At 47.2% G+C, this 18195-nt stretch overlaps 1 long non-coding RNA gene and 1 pseudogene across 3 annotated transcripts; one reads left to right on the top strand and one right to left on the bottom strand.

The window, feature by feature from the left end:
- Positions 1-920: 920 nt before the first annotated feature.
- On the bottom strand, positions 921-8741 carry LOC109453858 (uncharacterized). Of its 3 annotated transcripts, none has more exons than XR_012498029.1 (4): positions 8649-8741; positions 8433-8560; positions 8063-8193; positions 921-3420 (listed from the first exon to the last, which is right to left on the bottom strand). It is a non-coding gene; the product is annotated as an uncharacterized LOC109453858 (long non-coding RNA). The 3 variants fall into 3 exon arrangements; XR_012498030.1 differs by having other exon boundaries at positions 921-1812; positions 3340-3420; positions 8433-8695; XR_012498028.1 differs by having other exon boundaries at positions 8433-8693.
- Positions 8742-16251: 7510 nt separating this feature from the next.
- Positions 16252-17011, top strand: LOC109453861 (small ribosomal subunit protein uS5; annotated as a pseudogene).
- Positions 17012-18195: the final 1184 nt, after the last annotated feature.

Here is an 18195-nt window from a genome sequence, read left to right as displayed (position 1 = left end):
TTCTCAAGAACCCAGAATCTGATCAAGGGAGATAACTTAAGTCAGTGTGTGTGGTCAGGGATGTGGGAGTCCAGGGGATGAATAGAGCATTCCAGATTATTCTAGTTATCTATATTGGCTTAACAAAGTACCCCAAGCTTAGTGACTGCTGTGGACTGAATTGTGTCCTCTCAAAATTCATGTGTTGAACCCTAACCCCCAATGCGACTATATTTGCAGATAGTCTTTCGGAGGTGTCATGTAGCCCTGAAAGTCACTCAGTGTCACTTCAGTTCCATGCTATTTGCTGGAAGAAACTTGATAAGTCTGGCCCGCTAAAAGGGAGAGAATCAGACGCCACTCTTTCAGGGGAAGGGAGTTAGAAGTGGGAGGGATGTCAGTAAGTTTGTACGTATGTGGTTTTAAAAGCACACACAGGAGCAAAGACCCAGGGGATGGACCATAGGCACGTTCAGTACCTCAGTGAATCACTCCACGCCTACAAGACAGCTGTGGGGACAGAGTCCCAGAGAGTAGTTTCCAGGCTCTCGGCCTCATGTGGAAAGGTGCTGGCCCGGGTAGTAGTTGGCCATCAGCTGTGGCTAGTTGGCCGTCAGTTGTAACCAGTTAGCCAATTAGCCACTGATATTACTGCCGTGGCTGCACTGGTTGGTCAGTCGTGGGTGGCAGGCAGAGAAGCAGACAGCAGGTTGCAGGTCGTGTGGATCCAGCCTCCAGTGAGACTATAGTGGTATGACTCCCCTATCTATGGCTCCGTGGGTGTTCCTTTGTGGCCTCACCATATCCTGCGTTCTTGTGTGGGGAGCAGGAGCTGAGACCCCGCAGGCCGTCTCGCATGACAAATGGGGCAACGAGCAGGGGCTCCCGCATGACAACAGCATTTTAGGGGAATTCTCCGCCAAAGATGAAGGGACACTCCCTTCTCTTTAAAAGTCCCAACATTTATTGCACAGTTGGTTCTTTTTATAACATCAGTGAGAGATTCAGAGCTAAACACATCTATCAAAAGGACATTTCAATAACGTCCTCTTGATTTTTTCCATCAAGATAAAACATAAACAGACATTGTCCACACTACTTTCTTAGCTGTCTGTGGTGAAGTCTCCTTTTTTTTTAATTTTTTTTTTTTTATAGCAGTCCTCTGAATTGTGAGGAAACACACACGCTTGAATTTTGGGGAAGGAGAGAAGACTCTGCCGTGGGAGAGCTATGTGGAGGCATTTTGGTCACAGCTTCTCCAAGCAGAGGTGACTGACATCAGTGGCATCCAATGATATTTTTGGGGACAGAGCCAGGAGTGCAGTATCCAGGTTCTCAGCCTCACGTGGAAAGGTGCTGGCTCAGGTAGTAAATGGCCATCAACTGTGATCAGATGGCCATCAGCTGTGGCTAGTTGGCCGTCAGCAGTAACCAGTGAGCCATTGGCCACTAATATAACTGCCGTGGCTACGCTAGTAGCAGATTGCAGATTGCAGAGAGGCACGGTTTGCAGTTAACATGGTGGATTGCAGCTAACAAGTGAGGTCGGTTGGCAGAGAAGTGGACGGCAGGTTGCGGGTAGTGTGGCTCCTGCTTCCTGTGTCTCCAACCCAGCCGCCAGCGAGAATATAGTGGTATGACTCCCCTATCCATGGCTCCGTGGGTGTTCCTTTTTGGCCTCACCATGTCCTGCGTTCTTATGCAGGGAGCAGGAGCTGACACCCTGCATGACACCCGGCATGACAGATATATATTGTTTTCTTTCTTATTGAGGGCCTGAAGAGGTGACTCTCTTCACTAGCCTAACAGAAATGCTATTGAGTTCATGGTTCCCTATAACAACAAGCAAGAAAGAAACTTTTCTTAGGGTCTGTAATTTTTAAAATGGAAATAAAATTACCCACGTTAAGTGTACAACTCAGTGCATTTAGTACATTTCCTATGTCGTGCAACCACCACCTCTGTTTCCAGAATTGTTTGTCACACCAGAAGGAAACCCTCTCCCCATTAGCAATCACCCCCAATCCATATATTTATTACATAACATATATAATGAATGTGTTACATAATGTAAGTATATGATATATGTTTATATTATATAATAATACACACCTATAATTTATAACAAAATATAATAATGTTGCATAATATGTAGAAAATATGTAAAATAATATATAATGTATAAAACATTATAAATTCATATAATGTACAAAATGTATCTACATATAGATACATACAATGTATATGTAATGTTTTCTGAACCATTTGAGGAAGTAGGTTGGAGTAAAACTTTTACTCTTAAATATTTCAGTGGGCATTTCCTAAGAACAAGGACATTCTCTCACAGACCCACAGTTCAACGATCAAAATTGGGAACTTTAATACTGATAAGGCCTATCATCTAATCCTCCATCCAAATTCCAATGCTTTCCAAGGTTCTAATAACATCCTTTATAACTACTCTCCCTGGAAGTCAGAGACATTCACAAGCCTCTCGTACTTTCCTTTTGTTGACAACTGGTTTATCACTGAGTCTGAGCCAGGTGGGATAAAACAAGAATGAATTTTTCTCCAATTATTGCCTCCCCTGCTGTCTGTCAAATCTCCCTGTTCTGCCCTGAGGAGCACATTCTGAAACCCACCTGGTCGCTGTCGGTTAAAAAGTCTTACCCTAATACATGGTGATGGAAAAACTGACTCTGGGTGGTGAACACGCAATGTGATATATAGATGACGTATTACAGAATTATACGCCTGAAATCTATGTAACTTTGCTAACCATTGTCACCCCAATAAACTTTAATTTTAAAAAAAGTCTCACCCTGTCCAGTCCTGTTAATTTCCATCTCTGAGCTGTCTCTAACCCCTTGACTGGCTGGTCATGTTACTGGGAAAACTTGAGTTGACGTAGGGGCCCCTGGAACCCCCCTCCCCATGCTCTGTCCCTTCTGCCTTATGTTGCTCATGTGCCTGTTTTGCTGTTTCTGTCCATCCCTCCCTCACCAGGCTGGGGCAGGGCCAAAGAGGGGTATCTGAGCAAAGCAGCCATGGAGAGCGCTGACCATCCACACAGCTGCCTCTTGTCTGGGCTTCTTGGATCCAGAAAGGCAGGGTTGGAAGGGGACAGATTCCAGAGCCTGATGTGGGTCTGGGGAGGAACCTCAGCTATCTCCTTATGATGCCGCCTGCCTGTTGTCATGGAAACCCAAGCCACTCTCTTTGAAGGACCCATTAAGATGCAGGATCTAATCAACGCTCTGGCTTTCTCTGGCAGAGCCCACCTCCCCGGTGGGAGGTGACTGCCCCTGGAGCCCAGGAGAAGCAGCCCCGGGACAATCAGCGCCTGAGTTCTGCCCTCACCAGCCCTCTGCAGCCATGGCTGGAGATGACTTTCTGTGTGACCCCAAGTCTCCACTCCTGTCTGTGCCTTGGCCAACTCCCCTGTGGAAATGAGAGAGGAACATGTCACAATTGCCACGTTGTGTGTACCAAACTATGAGAAGGGTGTAAAATCATGCTTCACAATGCAGACACTGGATGCAAACTGCCCATGTGAAATTCTGGCTCTGCCACCCACTATCTGCAAAACCTTGAGCAACTCGCTTACTTCCCTGAGCCTTGGTTTCCTCTCCTATGAAATGAGGTATAATAATGGTACCTACCCATAGGAAGTGATGTATCTAAAGCTATTAAAACAGTGTCTGGGGAAAAAATGAATATATCCACACTCTGGAATATTACTCAGCCGTGAAAAGGAGGGAGGCACTGACACTCGCCACAGAGTGGATGGACCTTGAACACATGGTGCTCATGAGAGAAGCCGGACACACAAGGCCACACAGTGTGTGGTTCCATGTACGTGAAACGTCCAGAACACACACATCCACAGAGACAGAAGACACAGTGGCTGCAGGGAGGGGGATGGGGAGTGACTGCTTAATAGAAACAGGGTTCCTCTTGGGGTGATGGAATGTTCTGGAAGTAGGTAGTGGTGATGCCTGCAGAACTTTGGGAAGGCACTAAATGCCCCTGAATTGGTTACAATGCAAATTTTATGTGCTGTGTATTTTATAAGATTTAAAGGTTTTTTGATGACGGGACATATAGCGACACTCGCATAGAAGAAAGGCAGAGCCCTTTGTTACTTGGAGCTCCAAACAAGAGGATACAAGGCGTGCACCAGGGACCGGGTGACAGTAAGTGGAAGCTGTAGGGAGCCGCTTCTGTCTGACAAGCGGCTGGGGTTAGCTGGGTTTGAGTCATTTCCTAAGCTCCTGAACAATAGGGCTGTTCCTGCTGCCTGGTGCCCGGCCCTGGGCAATCAAAGCAGGTGTCTGGTAGACCTGGAGGATGAGGGCTGATAAGGAAAGTGGTCCAGCTGTGGACTTACTCAATTGCTCCAGACCAGGGGGGTCCAAACTTTTTCAAAGTTTTTCACCAAGGGCCATATGCGGTAAAATATACAAACAGCTGGCCACTCACTTGAGGTGAAGTACATATTGCCTCACCTGGTTTATTTAAGTAAACTAAATATATTTTTGGAATTTGCTGCGGGCCAATAAAAAATGGATTGCGGGCCTCAGTTGGCCCGTGGGCCGCAGTTTGGACACCCCTGCTCTAGAGGAAGGGATTCGCCTCTGAAGTGGGTCCCTCCCTCCCTCTCTTCATGCCTTCCTTCCTTCTGTAGAAACAGATATTCATTTCTCATCTGTGTAAATCGAGGCATGGGATTGCTGAGTCAAAGGGAAGAAAATAAACTTCCCTTTTGGTTAAGCCACTGTTATTTCAAGTCTGTTAGAGTAACTGGACTACATTCCTTATATTGGCATTCCCAGCTTCGTTGCCTCACTCTCCGGTCCCTTTGCTCCTGCTTTCTGGAATCACCTTCCAAATAAACCACACACTTGGGTCCTTGTCTCAGGCTCCACTTGCCTGGAATTCCAAATTAAGATCATTGGACACTGACCAAGTGTAATAACGTAGCTCAATGACTTGTACCTTCAGTTCAGATGCCCACAGCACCACTGTGGATGATGGCTCATCTTTACCAGGTGTGGCCCTCCATGTTTGCACGTCTGACAACAGGGCTCAGACACCAGCATTTCCATCTCTACTAGTTATTGGGTGCTAGCACTGAACTGGGCGGGGGGTGGGGGTGGGTGAAGGTATAAAGATGAAACTAGTGAAATTAACTGAGGTACCCTCTCCCAGAGGTGTTTGGGAGAAATGAAAGGTTGGTGGGGTTTTTAAAATCATTTTTTTAACCAAAGGAAAGAGTCCCTTAAATAAGAATCAGTGGTTAAAATGCAGATTCTGGGGCCTGCTCCACCTCTCACTTATTGAAACTGGGAGGGTCCTAGGGATCTGCATTCTCTGTGAGCTTCCCAAGGGTATCCCAGCGAGAGATGTCCTGGTTGGGCTAGTTGTTGAGTGTAGCTGGTGGGAAAATGATAGGCAATTACTCTCAGCAGGAAGGGGCCAGATCACGCAGGCTGTGTGAGGTCATTTGAATTTTATCCTACAGGCAATGGGAGTCTTGGGAAGGTTAAAGGCAAGGGTGGGACTTGATCAGACTTGTGTTCTAGAAAGACTCCTTGCTGTATGTGGAGAAAGAATTGGCTCTCTCTCTCTCTCTCTCTCTCTCTCTCTCTCTCTCTCTCTCTCTCGGTGTGTGTGTGTGTGTGTGTGTGTGTGTGTGTGTGTGTTTGGGGGTGGTGGTGAAGGGAAGAGACCGTGAGATGACCAGGCAGTGATGGAGGCAGAGGGATGGAGAAGAAGATGGATTTACCCAGAATGACTTGCGTTGGTGAATACGGGGGTGGATGAGGAAGGAAGGGAGTCTGGGATGTGAAGACGCTGCCGCATTGGTGGGGACATGGAGGGAGGGGCGAACTGGGAGTTGGGTGGATTGGGTGTTCAGGTTGAGATGATTAATTTGGAGTGATTGTGAGACCCAGGGGGAAACATTCATAGAAATACCAGGGCAGAATCTCCTCTTTCATAGGGGTCCCTAAAGGGCAGTATCTTGGAAGACTTTTTTTTTTTTTTCCAATCTGAAAGCTCTTCCATTCCCAAAGGATGATTCTAAATATACAGGAAAATCTCTCAGAATTAGCCTTAACCCAGACATTGAACCCCTCTCCCCACCCCATTCTCAAAGAGCCTCTGGCATGTAGGTGTCTTGTAATTGTATTTTCTCTGCTTGTTAATGGACCCACTGAGGCAGTACTCCCGAGAGAAAGATTTCATTAGTCTGGGGCTGAGAAGGGAGACAGGGTTGCCAGAACTAATGAGGAATCAATGCCTCATAATTGCTAATTAGAGCCTGATTCTCTCCTGGGGCTATTAGTAGGCTGGCTGACCCTTGAGTGTCCACAAATTTAATTATACTACCCAATAAGCACCTGCAGCAACCATCATCCTATGATCTCTCTGGGGGAGACCTTGGAGAAGCATGATCGTCATGTATATGCTGAAACCATCAATTCATTTATTGATTAATGTATTGGTTTATTCTCGGATGCCTTTATTGATTCAACAAATGTTTATTGAGCACCTGCTGTGTGCCAGTCCCTGGATTGGGTGCTGGGAACACAGCAGTGAAAATACAATCTCTGCCCTCATGGAGCTCACAGTGTAATTGGAGGTGGCAGACAATCCTGCAAACAGTTCACACAACAATAATTGGAATAAGTACCAGAGAGATGATATCCCAGGTCCATGAGAGTGTATAATACAGACTTGACATGAGGGGTGGTGAGAGAACAAGGGAAGTTTCCCTTGATGAAATGAGGCTTGGATAAGAAAACAGAGGTTGCTGTAGGATGCTTTGGGAGGCAGAGCATTCCGAGCTGAGGGACAGCAAAGGCAGAGGCTCTGAGGCCGGAATGACCTCGACGTGGTGTCTGTGACTGGACTAGGATGTCTCAGAGAACTGGGGGTGAGCCTCGATGGTGCCATAATTCACTTACCAGGCACAAGTTTGCACTTGTCCTGTAGTTGGTCCATGAAACTGATAGGGGGTGGGGGAGAAAAAATCATTCCTGAAATGTTTATTGAAAAGTCTCCATAGAATCCTGGTCTAGGGGGGGATTCGATTACCATCCCTTCACTGATTCCCCAGGAAAGTGTGGTGAGGTGGTTAAGGCCCTGGGTTCAGGGTCAGATGTTTTGTATTTCCAGGACTGTGGAGGCATATGAGTGACATGGCCAACACCATGCATGGCCATCACTGGCATGTTCACGGGGTGCATGCCCCTGTTTTATTCCTTGGAATTAGCCCATCGACTTAGCCAGCTCACCCCCTGGGTAGAAGTGATTCCTCCCTGATCCTCCTTCCCCCACACTAGCTTGTCCATCTTGGGCAGAGGTCGATGGGAATCCACGCTATGGGGAAGCTGTGACTTGTTGTCATCGTACATCAGAACAACAAAATCACTAGTCTTCCACACAGCACTGGACCATAACTTCTCCAGCCTTTGCCACCCTTTGCCCCATGTCTCAGACCATCCCCCTCTCACTGCTCTTTCCCAGCTTGTAACATCTGGGCTTCTTGCTTCCCCACTGCCTCCTGTCTTCTGTTCCTGGTCCCCCTGGAGAGAGGCAGGGTCTGATCTCCAAGGGCCCAACTCTTACCCATGAAACATGGAATTTGGAGTTGGAAGAACGTGGGGTTGATTTGCAGGTTCACCCTTGGCCTGAGATCCCTTGGGCTATTATTATATACCTGCTCCTCTCTGGTTCTCAGCTTCCTCAACTGTCACCTGGGGTGTGTAATAACACCCATGTCCTAAGGTTAGAGATGGCATGACATACTGTATGTAAAATTCTTCCACAGTGCTTCTCAGAGAAGTCTAGAAAGAGCACAATAATGTAATGTTGGCAGGCTCCGTTCCCCCCCAGTTCTACAGATTGGCCGTCTCATCTGTTGGGAATTACAGATTTCTGTGTATGGTTTCATGTTATCTACTCATCTGGAAAATAATGCGTTGAAAAATCCATTAAATGAGGGACAAGCCTCCAGAAGTGTCAGACACCTCAAACCATCCTCTGTTCCCATTAGGGTACAGGAGCTCCCCGTTACCTGGGAAGCTGTCCTGGGTCCTCGTGCTGAAATGAAGTCGGCCCGGGAAACCCGCTAGGAGCTGTCCTCAGCCTTGGTGCTGAAGCGGTTCCCTTTCTGGGCCCCGAGAGGCGCTGTCCGGAGCCTCGGTGCTGAAATAAATAGCAATTTATTTTTTTGGTCGTCGAAGAGCTGTTCTCGGCCTCGGTGCTGAAGAAACTTGACTTGCTTCCCTCTCTTCCCCGGCACACCCCACGCCCCTCTAGTCTCTGTTCCTCTGACTCTTGGGAACCCTCCTCCCCCAAATTTCTTCACCCTCCCATACTCTTCCTGGGGCCCTTGAGAATGGCAAGGAGGGAAGGCACGGAAAGGTCGCAACTAGGACACTTACCCGCTCCTCACCTCGTGGCATGTTCCCAGAATTTACCGCCCAGGTAGTCAGCCTGGTTGGTCTTCGCTTTCCAGACCGTCAAACTTCACCGTCTTTGTCGCTTTCTGGGAAGATGTCCATGAGCTGACCTGTAAATCAGCCCCATCTCCAGGGTACGGAGTACCCCAGACCACCCCTCCCCCAATGTAGCTGAAGCCCTTCTCCTGTGTGCCTCACCTGCTTCCAGTTTTGTGGGCTGATGCAGGTGTCCAGTGGCTGCCGATGCCGGGACGTGCGCTTTTATGGGCTCCCGGGAAGGCGGGGAGCCGGTATCCCGGGGTGGGGCTTTGCCAGCCGGCCAATGGGACTCCGCCTCGAATACAGCCCCAAAGATTACCTCATAGGTTGTGGCCTCGGCTTCAGAATAAAAGTCTGGCATCTGCCCAAAAACTGAGTAGGGGTTTTTCTGGAGGGGGAGGGGGCAGACACTTATTGTGGTCCCCAGAATCTCCCCACTTGGCCCAACCCCCTCCTGGGTCTTTGAGCTCCCCTTTGGCTCAGGAGCTCTTGCTGGCACCTGCTTCTCCCCATCTCCAGTTTGTGCTATTGCTGGATCAGGAGAGGAAAAGCTGGTAAACTGTGTTGGAGGGAAAACAGGTCAGGTTCAGAATATTTAAGATCCAGATCCAGAAACTGAGGTCTGTGGGAATGTAGGGCTCAGAGGAGCTTGGAGCAGAGATGGGGCTCAAGCCTAGGTATTCTGATTTCCTGACTCAAAACCTGACTCATAACTTATTTTATAGTTTTGCGTTACTGAGCAGTCTCTGAGCCAGAAAACACACAAACTTGGGTTCAAGTCCAGATTTTTTTTCCTCCTTGCTGTGGGACTGTGGATGCAGTCAAACCTTGCTGGGCTCACTTTCCTCAACTGTAAAATGGTGATAATGGTAGTATCGTCTCACAGCGTCGTGATGAGAAGTTAATGATATGGCATGGATTGAATGTTGGAAATAAATCATCAGGACCCGGACTAGGGTGAGGAAGATACCTGCCTCAGGTGCAAAATTTAAAGGGGCACCAAAAAAACTCAATAATCAAAATAAATATTATTTCAACGCAATATTTGAAGAAATCAAAATCAATGCAAAAAATCCACGATGAACAAAACATCAACATTTTAAATAAAGACAGGATCCATATTACTGATTTTTCGTGTTGCCTCAGCTTGGCATGACATTAGAAATAATGTCTGGACATGGTACATTTTCCAATAATGTAGCTATTGTTATTTTTTGAGACATTTCATCCATTTATTTACTCAAAAACTTTTATTGTATTAGGCACTGGGGGCACATACATGAATTCAGCAACGAACCTTCCTTTAGGGAGGGTGAAGACATGAAAAAGTAACTCTATTCAAACATTTGTATGATAATAGAAGGATCTGTGTCCTAGCTTGTGTTTTCCCAACTGTGACAGTCCCCTAAGAGGGCTGATTATTCTGTGGAATTTGAGCTCACAAATGAGCTCCCTGCTGATCACCCATGGATAGAGGAATGTCAGATAAAGCACCTAGTGTTTATCAACAAAGGTGCCCAAACTAAAGGTTAACTCCATCAAGACACTGGGGCAAAGTCTAGTGAAACCCATAGGGAGTGGGTACAGAAGCTATGTGGGATTCTGACACATAGTAACTACTCAACAAATTCGCTGTCAAGTGCATGACTTGAGTGAGCTCATCTGAAACACATTAACTCCTCCATTTCGCCTCACACGGAGAGGCTAGTTCTGGCTTTCCAGTTCCCAAGGAGGAGCAGGGAACTTGCTACAAAAGGAAGAATAAGAAATGGGCATGTAGCCTGGAAATGGCTGCTTTGTTTGTTTATTGTTCCCTCCTTTTCCTTTTTTCATTCTGGAAAAAAAATTCAAACCCACAGGAAAGTTGCAAGATTAGTGCCATGAGCTTCCATGTCATCTTCACCTAGATTCACCAACCCATTGCTAACGTTCTGCCACGCTCACTTTTTCTTTGTCTTTTTCTCTACATTTATCTTTGTCTGTGTCTGTCTCAATCATATAAATGGCAGACAGAACTGCCCCTTCATTCCCGAATACTTCAGCATGCATCCCCCAAGATCAAGGACAGTTTCCCACATACCCATGAAGTAATCACAACCTGAAGCGAGAGTTGTGACACTACTGTCTAATCCCTAGTCCACCCCCAGCTTCACTAGTTGTCCTTTATGCATTTCTTACCAAGTTGGCGTCCAATTGAGGATTGTGCAGTGCATTTCATTGTCCTGTGTTTCCCACCTCTTTTGCAGAGATGTGGGCTTGATAGTAGCAAGATAACTCTTAAACCCCAGAATTTTCCTCCCAACCCAGAGATCTGGTTCGCTCACTGTCTTCAATGTGGGTGTGCTCTACACACAATGCCTTCCCCCCCTTTTAATACAAGAGCTTGTTTAGAGGATTTCTTAAGGCATTTCCTCCTCCAACATTCTAGAAAGACATGGCCAGATATGCACACCCCAAGCCTATGTTTTGGTATTCATTCACTCCACAACAAAAATATTTTTGAATGCTTGCTATGTGCTAGGCACTGGCTGTATAGCAGGGATTGAAATGATTTTTGTCCTCCATTTAGTACGGAAGACAGACAATAAACAAGTAAATAAAGGAATAATATAATCTCACACAGTGATGACAGCTATGAAGAAAACAGACTAGGGGATGTAATAGAGCAGGAGTCTGCAAATTTTTTCTGTAAAGGGCCAGAAAGTAAATATTTTCTGCTTTGCAAGTCAGCTGGTTTCTCACCTGGCTACTCCACTCTGCTATTGTAGCTCAAAGGCAGCCTTGGAGAATATATAAATGAATGGATGTGACTGTGTGCTGATAAAACTTTATTTATAAAAACAGCAGCAGTTCGTTTGGCTCGAGGGCCATAGTTTTCTGGCCCCTGAGGTAGAATGTGACTGGCTGGTGAGAGACACATGGCTTTGGCTGGGTGGTTGGGGAAGGTCTCTCTGGGGTGAGGCCTTCTAAGCTGAGACCTGAAAGGTGAGAAGAAGATGGCCATGGGAAAATTTAAAATACAAATAGTTCCTTGGGTTACTGTTTGTAGGAACAGTTAGTTCCTAGAACCTGTGTGTGTGTGTGTGTGTGTGTGTGTGTGTGAGAGAGAGAGAGAGAGAGAGAGAGAGAGAGAGAGAGAGAGAGAGAGAGAGAGAGAGAGAAGAGGATCTGATGTGTGTGTTGGAGGATGATCAAGGGTGGGGTGGAGAGGACTTGTAGGAGATATAATCAGAGCGAGGTGGCCAGGGGTCTGGTCATTCAGGCCAGGAGCAGGTCACACAGGAAAAGCTTTCCCCTTTTCTGTCTCTCTCTCCTTGAGCTTTCACTTTGTGCTGGGCTCCATGCCAAGCACTCCACATGCCAAATATTCCTAAGGCTTCAGGGCAACACCATAAGATAGCTATCATTGTTGTCCCCATTTTGCAGATGATGAAACTGAGGCTCAGAGAAGCTAAGGAACAAATCCTTGGCTACCTGAAAAGTGAGCAGCAGAGCTAGGATTTAATCAGCTCTGTCTCTTGGCTCCAAAGCTCGTGCTCCTCCCCACGAACCCCCAACGTTGCCTTCATTTGGGGTCCCCCTCATACCTCCAGGAGAGCAGAGGACAACTTTACACCTAGGATTCTGCGATTCTGCTGTCAGTTCTTCTAAGCTAAAGAGTAGATGTGAAATGCCCCATTTTACAGATGTGGCAGAAGCAAGGCACTTCCCCACAGACCACCGTAATCAGGGACTGGAGCTGGGATGGGGACCCCCATCTGCCACCTCCAAGGTCAAAATTCTTGTCAATTGTCCATTCCTTTCCCTGCTCCTTTCCAGAAGTCTTCATACATATATAAGCCTTCATACATATATCATTCTCCCCACACACAATCTCCCCCCGCCCACCTTTTTAGGAATTCATTTTTAAAGACAGGTATATTGAGGTATAATTTATATACAGTAACATTCATACTTTTAGGTGTACAGTTCTATCCATTTTAAGTGTACCATTTTATAAATTCTGACAAATGCACGGTTACATATCTTATGCCATAATCAAGATACAAAATAATTCCCTTACTCCAAAAATTTCCCTCGTACCCCTGTACAGTCTATCTCCTCTCCCGCCCTGAATCCCTGAAAACTACTGATCTGATCTCCATCATTATAGTTTGGCCTTTTCCAAAAGTCATTTAAATGGAATTATACGGTGTGCAACTTTTTTGTATCTGGCTCCTCTCAGTCTTCATAATGCATTGGAGATTCATCCACGTTGCTGTGTGTATCGGGAGTGAGCTTCTCCTTATTACTGGGCAGCGTTCCCTTATGTGGGTGGAGTACAGTTTGTTTAGCCATTCACCAGTGCAGGGGACATTGGGTTCAGGGACATCTCTAGGTTTGGGAGATTTTGAATAAAGCTGCTGGAAATATTCACTTACAGGTGTTTATGTGGACAATATGTTTTCATTTCTCTTGGGTAAATACTTAGAAGTGGGATGCCTGGGCCATATGGTAAGGGTACATTTGATTTTTAAGAAACTGCCAAACTCGTTCTCCAAAGTGGCCATACTATTTTGCATTCCCGCGAACAGTGGATGAGAGTCCCGTTCTTCCGTGTCTTCTTCATCAGCACTTGGTATTTTCAGCTCCTTTTTTAGCCACCTAATAAATGTGCAGTGTCCTCTCTCCATTTTCATACATAAGGTAGCATTCTATACACACCTTGCAAAACATGCTCTTTTTCACTTAACAGTATCAGGAAGAGAATATAATCCTCAACAAAAAAATCTAGTTGAACAGACACTCTCAGGCTCTTACAGCTCAGAGTGAGCAAAACTGGCATGGCAGAGACTCGGGGCACTGTGGGAACCTAGGGGAGTCACCTGCCCCAGTCCAGTTGGAGGAAGGGAGAGAGGCAAATCAAGGAGGGCTTCCTGGAGGAAGCGTCACTGTATGAACTGAGACCTAAGACTGAGGAGTAATGAGCTGGGTGAAGTTGCAGGAAGTGTGTTCCTAAGAGGAGAAAGAGCATGTGCAAAGGCCAGGAGGAGACTCTGGACTTGGAACATTTGCAGAGTCCTTCCTCCTCTCTCCTCTTTCTGCCTATCTTTGGGTCTAACAGGTCCATTTAAACAGGGGCGGTGACTTGCCCTTGCAAACACTGGCACCTTAGGAGGCTCCATTCCATCTTCCAGAATAATCATAACTGGCGTATTTTTTTAAATCATTGTGCTCTTGCTAATTCAGGCTCTGCCCTTATTGTCTCATTCAGAAACTCAGCTTCATAGAGGGTCCTTTTGCTCTGTTTTCTCCCCTCTGGGTCCCTAGGATCTACCACAATCTCCTGCATCCCAGGAGAAAGGCAGGTGCAGGTAGGCAGAAATGAATGAATCTCATTAGAGAATGTCCCCCACGAGACTTCAGTTAGGAACAGTAGCTAATTATCTCCAGGGATAATAATCCAGCAATGAGTACTAATTAATAGTTCATCACAGTAGAAAGAAGGGTTTAGGAATAAGGGTCTTGGGTGATTCTTCCTCCCTGTCCCCTGCCACACACACACACACGCACAGCCCCTTCCTCAGCCGTTACTATAGAGACCTTGTTCCTGCCACCCTCATGAGCATTTATAAATCGAGACTGCACAGATGGTGGCCTCAGCAAGCCTGTTGTTCTTTCTTCTAAGGACAGTTTCTGGAGCCCTGAGGATTAAGGAAACAGGGCGACTCTGGACAACACCTGCCTGGGCTGGGAAACCTGACCCTCAGGCCCAGGCAGGGGGACATAATTGGAGGCATTTACCCAGAAGGGACAGAACACACAAACAGGACCACACACAGGCCACCCTCCTCACCTGAGGCCTCCAGGGAATCCCTAATGAAGGTTTCCGGCCTCCCGCCCACAGTGCGAGGCAGCCAGGCACTTTAACACTTCAGAGCCGGTGAGAAAGGAGAGAATTTTGTAGTGTTTGTCCTGGAATTATTGCAGTAATAGCAGCCAGTGTTTCCTGACCATCTATTTTGTGCCAAGCACTGCACGCTTGATGTATAGTAAGTGCATATGAAACACCATGTATAATAATTATTATAAAACTGATGATCATTTATTCGTCTAGAGCTTTGTGCATCAAACAAAGGCAAGGATCTTGTTCATTTTAATCCCAATGCCTGGAATTGATAGTCATTGAATGAATGAGTGAATGATCTAATTTACTTCTCACAGCCACCTTGTAGCATAATTACTGAATCCCATTTTTCAGATGTGGAAACTGAGGCTCAGAGAAGTTGAGGCATTCCCCCAAGGACACCAGCAAGTGGGGGACAGAGGAGGGGTCTGAAAGGAGAGGTCTTCCTATTACAGAACCCCCTACCCCTCATTTGGATGAGGCCCAGACAGGGAAGGCGACTTTCTCCAGCTCACCAAGCACATAAGGGACTGAGCAAGGACTGGAATCTGCCTCCCCTCCCCGCTCCCTGGTGGGGGCTCTCCCCTATTCCCTTGCAGCCCTCGCATAACCACACTGTCCCACAAACAATGGGCCCCAACAGTAGATATTTATGGATGATGCTATAGGGACCAAGCTCGAGCCTTCCAGAACGTTCTGGAACCCTTCCCAGGCTGTCGTCTGCTCTGAGCTCACATCTGTCCAGGAGGCCAGGACATGGAGTTTTGTCCCTGTTTGAAAGATGAGGGGGAAGGGAAGCACATAGTGGTCAGATTGCTAGCTTATGGTCACACCAAGAAAGGGTGGCTGGATGTGTCCCCCCACGCTGCCCTGCTGCTTCCCTAAATGACTCTTCTCTCATACCTGCCAGTTTCCAAAACCAATTTTCTAGCTTTCCTGTTGGTTCTATGACGCTCACAACATCCTTTCAATAAACTCCTTTTCTGTTTATATAATAACATCAGCTGCCATCTACTGAGCACCTCCTAGGTGAGGGCTTCACTTCGTCTCATCCTCATAGTCCCAAGTTCAGTGCTAGTAGCAGAAGGAGGCACAGAGAGGTTGAGAGACTTGCCAGCCCTGAGGCCTGAAAGGACCTCGAATGAACATTGAACACATTTCCCCTTCTCAGCTTTTGGAGGTGCTTCAGAAACATGCATAGATAAAATACCTAGTACAATCCTCCTCGCAATCATCCTTCCTCTGACTAACCATCCTAGCGGTGGGGTGAAGGGAGCAGAGAATAAGACCTACATGTGTCAGGGAAGCCCCTCTGATGCTACGCCATTTGTGTAGAAACAAGAAAGGTGAGAAAAAGCCAATTAGTGAATAGAGCCTTTCAGGCAGAGAGAACAGTTGGTGCAAAGGGAACAGCAGTTGCAGAGGCCTAGAGGTGGGAGCCAGCACTGGAGAATCTGAAGGAAGGACAGATCCTCCCTCATGTCCACTGAGATCCTGGGCCACCGCCTGTGGTCAGTGATAAAGTTGGTCCTTGGAGTCTGCGTTCTCTGCAATGAGGCTGAGGACTCAGAGTCACAGTACCCAGTAGGTGCTCGGTTAATGTTTGTTGACGAAAGAATGAACAAAGGAAAGAACTGAAAGGGATTTAAGAGCTCAGCCAGTCCAGGAATCAAAAACTCAAATGCCTACTGGGGCATTTCATGTGAAAGCACCCAATTTGGGCTATTTGAAAAAAAATCACCTTCTCAGAGATTAACACCAAAACTCACCTTCTCCAGATGACACAGGTGCTGTGGGAGGTCCCAGAGGCCCCCGGGGCCCTGGAATGGGAGGCCCGCTGTAGCTTCTGGCTTCTGGGGAGGATTCTGCAGCGGCATGGAGCTGAGGTCGCGGTCATGGTCATCATCCAGCCAAGGTCGCAGAGCTCATGGAGGCAAAGCTGGGCTGCTTGGTCGAGGACATGAAATCAAGACCCTGTAGGAGAGCCGTCTCTTCCCCCTGCCCATCAAGGAATTTGAGACCATTGATTTTTTTTCCTGGGGGCATTCCTCACAGAGGTAGCTTTGAAGATAATGCCTGTGCGGAAGCAGACCCAGACCCCAGACCAGGTTCAAGGCATTTGTCGCCTTTGGGGACCACATGGACACGTGGGTTTGAGTGTTAAGCGCTCCAAGGAGGTAGCTGCTGCCATCCACAGGGCGGGCCGTCATCCTGGCCAAGCTCTCCATCATGCCTGTGCGGGGGTGAGGCTACTGGGGAAACAAGGTCTGCAAGCCCCACACCGTCCCTTGCAGGGTGATGGACCCCTGTGGCTCTGTGCTGAGATGCCTCCCCTGGCCCCCAGGGGCACTGGCATTGTCTCAGCTCCTGTGCCCAAGAAGCTGCTGCTGATGGCTGGTACCCATGACTGCTATACCTCGGCCAGGGGCTGCACTGCCACCCTGGGCAACTTTGCCAAGGCCACCTTTGATGCCATCTCTAAGACCTACAGCTATCTCACCCCCGAACTCTGGAAAGACAACCATGTTCACCAAGTCTCCCTATCAGGAATTCACTGACCATCTTGTAAAGACCCATCGTGTAAAAACCAGTTTCTGTGCAGAGGACCCAGGCTCCAACTGTGGCCACCCCATAATTTTATTTTACTTTATTTTATTATTATTATTTTTTAAGATTTTATTGGGGAAGGGGAACAGGACTTTATTGGGGAACAGTGTGTACTTCCAGGACTTTTTTTTTCCAAGTCAAGTTGTTGTCCTTTCAATCTTAGTTGTGGAGGGTGCCGTTCAGCTTCAAGTTGTTGTCCTTTCAGTCTTAGTTGTGGAGGGCGCAGCTCAGCTCCAGGTCCAGTTGCTGTTGCTAGTTGCAGGGGGTGCCGCCCACCATCCCTTGCGGGAGTCCAACCAGCAGCCTTGTGGTTGAGAGGACACGCTCCAACCAACTGAGCCATCCGGGAGCTCAGCGGCAGCTCAGCTCAAGGTGCCGTGTTCAATCTTAGTTGCAGGGGGTGGAGCCCACGATCCCTTGTGGGACTCGAAGAGTTGAACCGGCAACCTTGTGGTTGAGAGCCCACTGGCCCATGTGGGAATCAAACCGGCAGCCTTCGGAGTTAGGAGCATGGAGCTCCAACCACCTGAGCCACCGGGCCGGCCCCACCCCATAATTTTATACAAGAAAAATAAAGTGAATCAAACCTGTTTTTAAAAAAAAAAAAAAATCACGTGGGGAGACAAACCCCAGTTCGACATGAGGCCTCCTATCTAATGCCTTCATTTTATCTACGGACAAAACTGAATTGAGAGCCCTTAAATGACACTAGAAGTTGTCACAACTCACAGTAACTATGAGCGGAAACCATGATGATAATGAGCTTCTGTGCATTAAATGCCTAGTATATACTTCACGCACATTCTCTCAATAAATACTTACAACTCCCACGAATAAATTTTGGGATCCTCTATATGTTTGTTTTTTTGACTGACGAAGAAACAGAGGTTCAGAGAGGTTAAGGGACTCATCTAGAGTCACAGAGCGGTAAATGGCAGAGACTGGATTGGAACACAGTCTGCCCAGAGCTAAGTCTTTCTATATACTTCCTTCAAGAGTATATTTTTCATATTTTTGTACAGGAGGAAACCAAGACCCAGTGGAGTGTGTGTAATTCAATATAGCCAACAGCAATTGATTGAGCCATTCCTTTGAGATCCCAGATCTCAAAACTCAAACTCATTGATCTGATTCCTGCCCCCAAATCCGGATTTACCCAAGCCAGAGGCTGCGGTTTCCCACACACACAGCAAGTGCTCCAATCCTCCTCCC

Source organism: Rhinolophus sinicus, linkage group LG07 (assembly GCF_036562045.2).
Source record: "Rhinolophus sinicus isolate RSC01 linkage group LG07, ASM3656204v1, whole genome shotgun sequence".
Taxonomy (NCBI): domain Eukaryota; kingdom Metazoa; phylum Chordata; class Mammalia; order Chiroptera; family Rhinolophidae; genus Rhinolophus; species Rhinolophus sinicus.
The sequence above is the reverse complement of the archived record's forward strand: the minus strand, read 5'-3'. Positions and strand labels throughout refer to the sequence as shown.